Source organism: Balaenoptera ricei, chromosome 14 (assembly GCF_028023285.1).
Source record: "Balaenoptera ricei isolate mBalRic1 chromosome 14, mBalRic1.hap2, whole genome shotgun sequence".
NCBI classification, from domain to species: Eukaryota; Metazoa; Chordata; class Mammalia; order Artiodactyla; family Balaenopteridae; genus Balaenoptera; species Balaenoptera ricei.
Window position 1 is genome coordinate 67,602,977 of NC_082652.1, and position 8,178 is coordinate 67,611,154.

General features: G+C 43.1%; 1 non-coding gene across 1 annotated transcript; it reads right to left on the bottom strand.

Annotated features, from left to right (window-relative positions):
* Positions 1–4,145: 4,145 nt before the first annotated feature.
* TRNAG-CCC (transfer RNA glycine (anticodon CCC)) lies at positions 4,146–4,218 on the bottom strand. Its single transcript has one exon. It is a non-coding gene; the product is annotated as a tRNA-Gly (tRNA).
* Between the last annotated feature and the right edge of the window lie 3,960 nt (positions 4,219–8,178).

The window sequence follows — 8,178 nt, forward strand, 5'->3', positions numbered from 1 at the left end:
AGCCTCTTAAATATTCATGAGGATGTTAAATCTGGTGCTTAATCACCAGTGTTTGCACACAGCTAACGGGGAGGGAGGACAGCTGACAGGCTGCCTTCACTCTGAACAACTGACAGGACATTAATAAACGCTCTTACAGGCATGATTAATGGCCAAGAGAACAGGATTTTGTTTTAAACAAACGGAGCCCCTCTCCTTTGGGGACTCCTTTTTTTTTGGGGAGGGAGTGTCCATGTGGGTATGGGAGTGAGATTTAGGGGGAGATGGAGGCTGGAGGGGTGTCACAGACAAGACATATTTTTTCCCTTCAGAAATAGTTAACTGGATACCTCCCCACCTATCCAATCTGACTGTCCATCTCCCAGGGAATGGTTTCCTCAAGGGAAATATTCCAAAAACTTAAGGAGAGAATCTCCAAAGAATTCCCTACCTGGAGAATTCTTAACTCAACCTTGGCAGGGCCATGAGGTAAGCGCCTGGGCCCTCATTATGGGAGCTCCCTGGAGGGCCATTATCAGCTGCCTCTTCAATACCTGAGCTCACTTGCTTTCAGATTGCAGTTAAATGTGGACAAAGATGGTCCGCTGTGGCTGAGGGGCTCCTGTACGCTGGCCCCCACCCAGCCTACCTTTCTATGTGTGCATTTTAGTTCCTGGAGCATCATCAATCTCTTACTTTTCTCTGTAACATTTGATGTAAAGCCCCTGCTGAAAATGTATGGGAAGAGTGCTTTTTAACTAGTAAATGGTCTGCACTTCTGGAATGGACCTTGGAGACTGTCTGGGCCCATCCTTGCTCCCGCTAGAAAAAGACACTGAGGCACAGAGAGGTGAAACAACTTGTTCAAGGACACATAGTAGTGAGGTAGTGACATAGGGCACTGGATCCCAGGTACCTGACTCTTAGTCGACCCTCACATCAGCATGATGTGACTTCTCCAGAGAAAGCCAGAAGGAACAGACACCCAGTTGCTTCAGAAGTACTGCAATTTCAAGTATGCCAGATCTGATAGCAAGATCTGTGCTACTGGAATCCAAACCAGTTTAAGCACGGAAAGCTCTGGAAAATATCCCACAGTTTCTTTGTAGTAGGAAATCCCAGCCTCATTATCTGAGACCAACTCAGAAATTCAAAACTGTTTCCTCCCTATAAGTGCCAGTTGGGTTTTTTGGCTGACAAGTTCCATTTAGAAATGAAACCAAGGCATAAAGTCAGAAGTCCATAAAAATCTGTTTTTACAAGCTAGAAAAAAAACCCCACTATGCTTTATAATGGTAGAAAAGGGCAAGGAAATCAGTGTCTTTCATAAAACTCTTCCCAGTCCCCAGGCCTTGCTGCCCACATTCCACATATACCTATCAAGCCCTTCTTGTGCACATGCTACCAAATTAGGGGCTGGGGTGGGGAAGGTTGTCATGAAGATGGATAACAAGTGTCTCCACTCCCAAGATACACTTCCTCTAGTTAGCAATTTAACTCTAGGGCCATGTCATAAGACTGATCACAGTACCAGGCTGAACTTTTTGCAAATATTGCTTTCATCACCCCTGCTCAAGCATCTAAGGTGGCTCCCACTACATCTGGGTCCAGCCCAGACTGGCTTGCCTCTGCACAGCCAATCTGAGATTCCACTTAGAGCCAAATATATCCTTTCTTTCTAGTCAGTGGACCAGGGAACATTCTACAGGCACTATGGATGATGATCCTTAATCATAGATTTGTTTAGAGACTCAGTGCAACATTTTTTTTTTTTATGGAGTGCCAACTAGGAATGAAAAATCAGCCTCTCTTGCTAAACAGTTTGCATTAATGACTTCCATAAGAGCCAATCTATTGATTTTTTAAAAAAACAAAACTCCACTTGTCTCTTTCATCTGGATATATAGCTGGTAGGTGCTGTTGGCAAAGCAACCATTTTGAGAAATAGTTTCCTTTTTGTAATTAGAATGAATGTATTCTGACAGTTTTTACCAATAATGGTGGCAATGTTTGGTACAAATGCAAAGCACAGATGAAGCTTTAAACCCCAGTGGGATTGGGCACTGTTTTCTCAATTAAAGGCTGATTGTCAGCTCTATGAAGTACAAGGGCAGATTCCACATGTTTTGTTACATTATCAAACTGACACCAAATATTGGACAACACAACATTGATTTCACAGCACACAACTTTGGATTGACATTATGCCTTATTCTATAACATTATTTTTGGTCTGTTTGTTTAATCAACCAAGTGTAGTAGGATTCAGCATGGTTCACTGAAGACACTCGGACTAGGATGTAGGAAGTTTAAGTTCTACTACCAGTAGTTTCCCTAAATTATTATATATATTAGGCAAACCTCACTTTCCTTACCTGTAAAATGGGTGCAGTGAAACCTGTCATATCAATCTGTTGTTTTAAGTGAAGTAATGCATACATTACCTACTTGCTGTTTCCATTTGATGTCTCACAGGCATCTAAAAAGGAAAATTTCCCATACTGAACTTAAAATCTCCACCCAAAACCCATTTCTTCTCTGACATTCCCAAATCAATCAGTGGCATCACAAACTACTCAAGTGCTCATACCAGAAACTGGAGTCATCCTCTCCCTGCATTGTAGCTAATCAATAACACATTCCATCTGTCTTTTAAGTGAGTCTCAGATCTATTCACTCCACTGACCAGTCTAGGCCAAGCCGTTATCATCTCCTGCCTGGGTGTCTGACTGCAGTCACCTCCTTACTCTCCTGCTGCACCTAGTATTGCCTCCTCCACTTTGGACCCCACACAGAAGCCAGAGTCATCCTACAGTGTAAACCCACTTGCATCACTCTCCTACTTATAACCCTCCATTGGCTGCCCAAGACCATTAACATGGCCTGACAGGCCATGACAGTCTTATTCCTACCTGCCCCTCAGTCTCATTTCGATCTCATTCCACTCCAAACACACTGCTCTCTTCTGCTTCTTATGTGCTTCTTTGTAGACCCAGAGCCTTCACAGTACAGCTCTCTCTTGGGGAAGCACATAACCTCATCTTTGCCTGGATGGCTCCCACTGTCTTTGAGATTTCAGTGTAAATATCAAAAGCCACTCTTGGAGAGGAGACTCCCTGCTCCCACTCCCATTCCCCAGTAGGATTGATTTTTAAAAAAATTTATTTATTTTTATTTATTTAATTTTGGCTGTGTTGGGTCTTCGTTTCTGTGCCAGGGCTTTCTCTAGTTGCGGCAAGCGGGGGCCACTCTTCATCGCGATGCGCGGGCCTCTCACTATCGCAGCCTCTCTTGTTGCGAAGCACAGGCTCCAGACGCGCAGGCTCAGTAGTTGTGGCTCACGGGCTTAGTTGCTCCGCGGCGTGTAAGATCCTCCCAGACCAGGGCTCGAATCCGTGTCCCCTGCATTGGCAGGCAGATTCTCAACCACTGTGCCACCAGGGAAGCCCAGGATTGATTCTTATTATCATTATCTTCTGTAGCATTTAAAAAAATTGTAGGGAATTCTCTGGCAGTCCAGTGGTTATTACTTTGCGCTTCCACTGCCGGGGGCCCAGGTTTGGTCCCTGGTCGGGGAACTGGGATTCCACAATCCGTGTGGTGTGGCCAAAAAAAAAAAAATCGTAATATGAACATTTATTTGTGTGATTACTTGGACTGTAAGCTCCAAGAGCACCACTTTGTTCTCTCCTGTGCCTCCAGTACCTTGACAGAGTGCACATGACATGGTAGATACAGAAAGATAACAGGATGAATGCCTTGAACACCAAGCATCAATACAAATTCACGTTATTTTCATCCTTGTGTCTGTGGGACACAGAATTGAGTGGCAAGATGAGATGTTTCCGTGAGTAAGAAATTTGTTGTTGGTAAGTTAATAGAGACTCATTTGAACTAATTTAAATCTAAAGGTGAAGTTTATTCACCCCAGTAACCTAACTATACAAAGGGTAAGACTGGAGTTGGCCTGAGGTACTCAAAAGATGGTGATCAATGTCTATCTTTTTTCCCTCTGTCTCTGTCTCTCTCATTCTTTTTTTTTTTTTTAAATAAATATTTATTTAATTAATTAATTTATTTAGGCTGAGCCGGGTCTTACTTGCGGCATACGGGATCTTTAGTTGCGGCATGCAAACTCTTAATTGTGGCATGCATGGGGGATCTAATTCCCCGACCAGGGATTGAACCTGGGCCCCCTGCATTGGGAGTGCAGAGTCTTACCCACTGGACCACCAGGGAAGTCCTTGTCTCTCTCATTCTTGTTTGACTTCACTCTTTAATGCAGACAGATTTCTCCATGGGATAGAGAATGCTGCCGTGGGGAACCCTAGATTCACAATTTTTTAGTGCTTCCTGCCAGGAGACCCCAGGGAGGGATTCTGATTGATCCTTCCTTGGGTCACAAGCCCATCCTTGGTCTCTGTGGCTGCTGTCCCCACTCCAGTCAAGAGGATGGAGCCATCACTAGTCTACCGTAGAACTTCTGGGCTTAGGATCTGTTACCAGAAGGGTGGGGAGAGGTCTGGGCCTGACAGTTAAAGACAATGGCCACCATGCATGTGAATTCTGTTGGAAAGGAGACCATTGATCTGGATTCTAATGTTCATGAATTGAGCCTCGTTTTCTCTGGCTCCTGCCGCAGCTGAGGTTCATGAGAAGATCAACACAGAGACGGCTTTACCTGTGCACAGAGTGGGCAGGCAGCCTCTCTGTGGAATGACTTCCACAGAAGGAGTCATTCTTTGGGTTAGGACAAGAGTCCAAATGGTTAATTACAATTCAGGAACCCATATAAGACGTCAGCCTTGTAATTCGTGGTGTCAATAGCCAACCCAAACATTGTTATCCCTTATTTCTAGGGAGTTAGTGGTGGAGACTTAAAAAGTCTCTTTATGGAGGCATAAAATGGCAGTGAGGATCCTGCCTGGTGGCAGCTGAATTAATAAGTGAGGTGTGAAAGATGATATATTTCCACCAATCCTTCATAGTCCAATTAAATGTCACCTCCTCTCTGAAGCTTTTCACTGTCCCCTCATGAGGGCTAATAGTTAAAGTTCTATTCATAGAATGTTATGAGATTTTAGTGAGTTAATACATATGAAGCACTTAGAATGGCACTGGGCACATTGTGAGCACTCAATAATTGTTACTTTGATAGGATGAAAGGAAGACTGTAGTAACAGTGGCTACTAAAAACAGATGTCACAGCCTTTCTATGTCCTGGGTCTGTATATGTTTTTCCACTTGATACATGTTAACTTTTGCTTTAAGAGTTTGCCTGGGAACCACACTATGGAAATTTCTGGTCCAAAATCACTGTGCTGGGGCTGGGTTATCTCATGCATGGCCATTTTTTGGCTGGGCTCCTATAAGAACTTTACAAAGTTTAGATAGCGTTTCTAACATTTTGTGCTTAAGTCTCACTGGTACATCTTGTTTAAAATGTAGTTTTCCTGAGTCCCACCTGAGAAATTCTGATTCAGTATTTCTAGGGGAGAGGCCCAGGAATGTCAATTTCTAACCACAGCTTTAGTGATTCTCCAGTAGGTGGTTTCATGGACTATGGTTTGAGAAAATGACCCAGAGGAAGGAGCAGTAAGGCTGAGGAGGGTTGAGGAAAATGAGAAGCACTTATTCTGTAGTTGGGACTTCCCAAAGTCCCAAAGTGTCCCCAACCAGGAAAAGAACTCCATCATGTTTCCCTTATGTGCCAGCCAGAATGAGTATCACATAGGTGTGAAGCATCTACTGTACCTACTGGTCCACTCGGCTTATGGCCATCTGGGCCAGTGACAGGGTCACAGCTCTTCAAGCCATAAACTCAGAACTTATTCACTGTTGTGCTGCCCATCTGAAAGAGAGGATTGTAGTGGGTGGGGGCGTGGAGTGCTAGAAGTCTCATGGAATGAATGTCATTGTGGACATCATGGTGGATGCTCCCTAGGGTCCTGTTGTCTTGTATGAAGAGAATTCCAGGAAGGTTCAGGTATAGATTTTGAATGGTCAGATGCAATTCCAAAGACTCTGCTCTTTGGGTAGGAGTTGGTGTGTATTAAGGCAGCCTGTCAGAGGAACATGCATTACCAACTCTTATGCTTTTGTATTAAGCATTATTTCTCATCTTTACAGTCAGATTAATGGAGATTAGTGGTTCCACTTAAGAGTTTAAACATTGTGCTGACCCAAATTTTTGGAGCCATCATAACATGGTGCTATATGTTCAAAGCCTGGACCAGCTGGTAGTCAAGTGGGGGAGGGGAAGGTCTACATTTTTACAAAGTGATTTCATTAATTGTTTTGTGTAAGAAAGCTGGGGTGCCTCTTTATACATAATGCATATATGGCACTGTCCCTACTTTCCACACACTTAAATGCCCATCAGTCCTGTCTGGTGATGCTCCTTTGCTAAGAGGACATTTAATAATCAATGGTCACTCACGCTTGCCTCCCCTTGACTTCTGTGGGTGAAGCCCAGTCCCTGAAGTCCCAAATGGTTTCATTAATGTCTTTTATCCACTCAATAGACAAAAATAAACCTCTCCAAAGCTCTTAGAAACCCACCACCCTGTATGTAGGAGGGAAAAAGAGGACGGCTGTTAATAAATAAACTTAAATATCTCCACAGGAGCCCACAGCTGTGACCCAGAGAACATAAGAACCATACCCAGCCTTCCTTTCAGGTCAGAGTTACTTTTTATTCATTGACAGATTTAGTAATTGAAAACTCTATGTCTTAGTTCAGGCTACTATAACAAAATACCATAGATTCAGTGACTTAAGCAACAAACATTTATTTCACATCGTTCTGGAGGCTGCGAGGTCCAAGATCAAGGTAGTGACAGATTCTGTGTCAGTGAGGATCCTTTCCTGGTTTGCAGACTGCCATCTTTTCGTTGTGTCCTCACATGGCCTTTTCCTTTGTGAGTGCACATTAGGGGAGAGAGAGAGAGATCTTGTGTCCCTTCCTCTTTGTATAAGGTATTAATCCCATCATGAGGGCCCCACCCTCATCTAATCCTAATCACCTCCCAAAGACCCCACCTCTAAATACCATCACAATTGGGGGTTAAGACTTCAACAGATGAATTTGCAGGGATGGAGGAGGGACACAATTCAGTCCATAGTACTCTATGGCTGTTATAAAGTTGAAGAGGATGTCACACATGAATTCTACTTTAAAGTGAACTGTCTGTTTTCCTTGGCAAGTGTATTCAGGGCTATTAGGATATTCATTTGTATATCCTCAAAGTGGAAGAACTTGGTTGGAAACAGTCAAAACTTATTTGGAGCCAAATCTGGTGAATAAGATGAGTGATCAAGCTGGACAAGAGCATATTTGGCTAAAGACAAAATAATGTGACTGGTTTTGTTGCGTGGCCAGCAGGAGCCAGAGGTTACCAAGAAGGGAAGCCCCCAAATGCTTGGCATAATGGCTGCATCAATAGATACAAAGATTAGTATGGGGCAGAAAAGGAATCAGAATTTTGTGGAGGGAGGAGTATGTTTAAATTGAAAAGGCTCTGACCATCCCCTCTCCCCCAAATCCAGTTGTGAATCACTGGTCTAAACTGTCAAAGGGATGTCCTGGAAGATGAGCACTCATTTAATATGCAGGAGTATTTGTTCTAAGAAATGTTCTCTTTACCTTATAACCATACATGACATGGAAGAATTTTTTTTAAAGTGACTTCATGGTTTTTTTTAGGAGTCCCTATAAATATCTTCATAGTTTTATCTTTCATAAAAAATTCCCCACAATACAAAGTATGTATAAAGTATATAAAGTAAACTGTTATTTTAACTACAACAGCATTAACCAATTCCCCTACAAATGCTGATGGTGTCAATAGCGTTGTGGAGAGAGGTAGTCATTGTCATTATTTTCTCATGTTATAGAGGAGGAATCTAAGACTCAGAGGGGAGAAATTGCTTGGCAAAGGCCACACAGCTGGTAAAGGGCAGAGGCAGGATTAATTTACATGTGTATGACTTAAAATTCACGCTGATGGCAATAAGATTTCTGTCTTTAGCCCCATTTCCTGCAAATCAGGAGAGAAGGGAGGTGGGACTTGTTACAATCAAGTTTGTTTGGGCAGAGCTCTCCCTTTGGCCTGGTTCTTCAGGGAGCCCAGATGGAGCTCTTGAGGCTTGAAGATTCACATTAGCAGAGTGCTTTAAATGTTGGGTTGGAGATAAAAC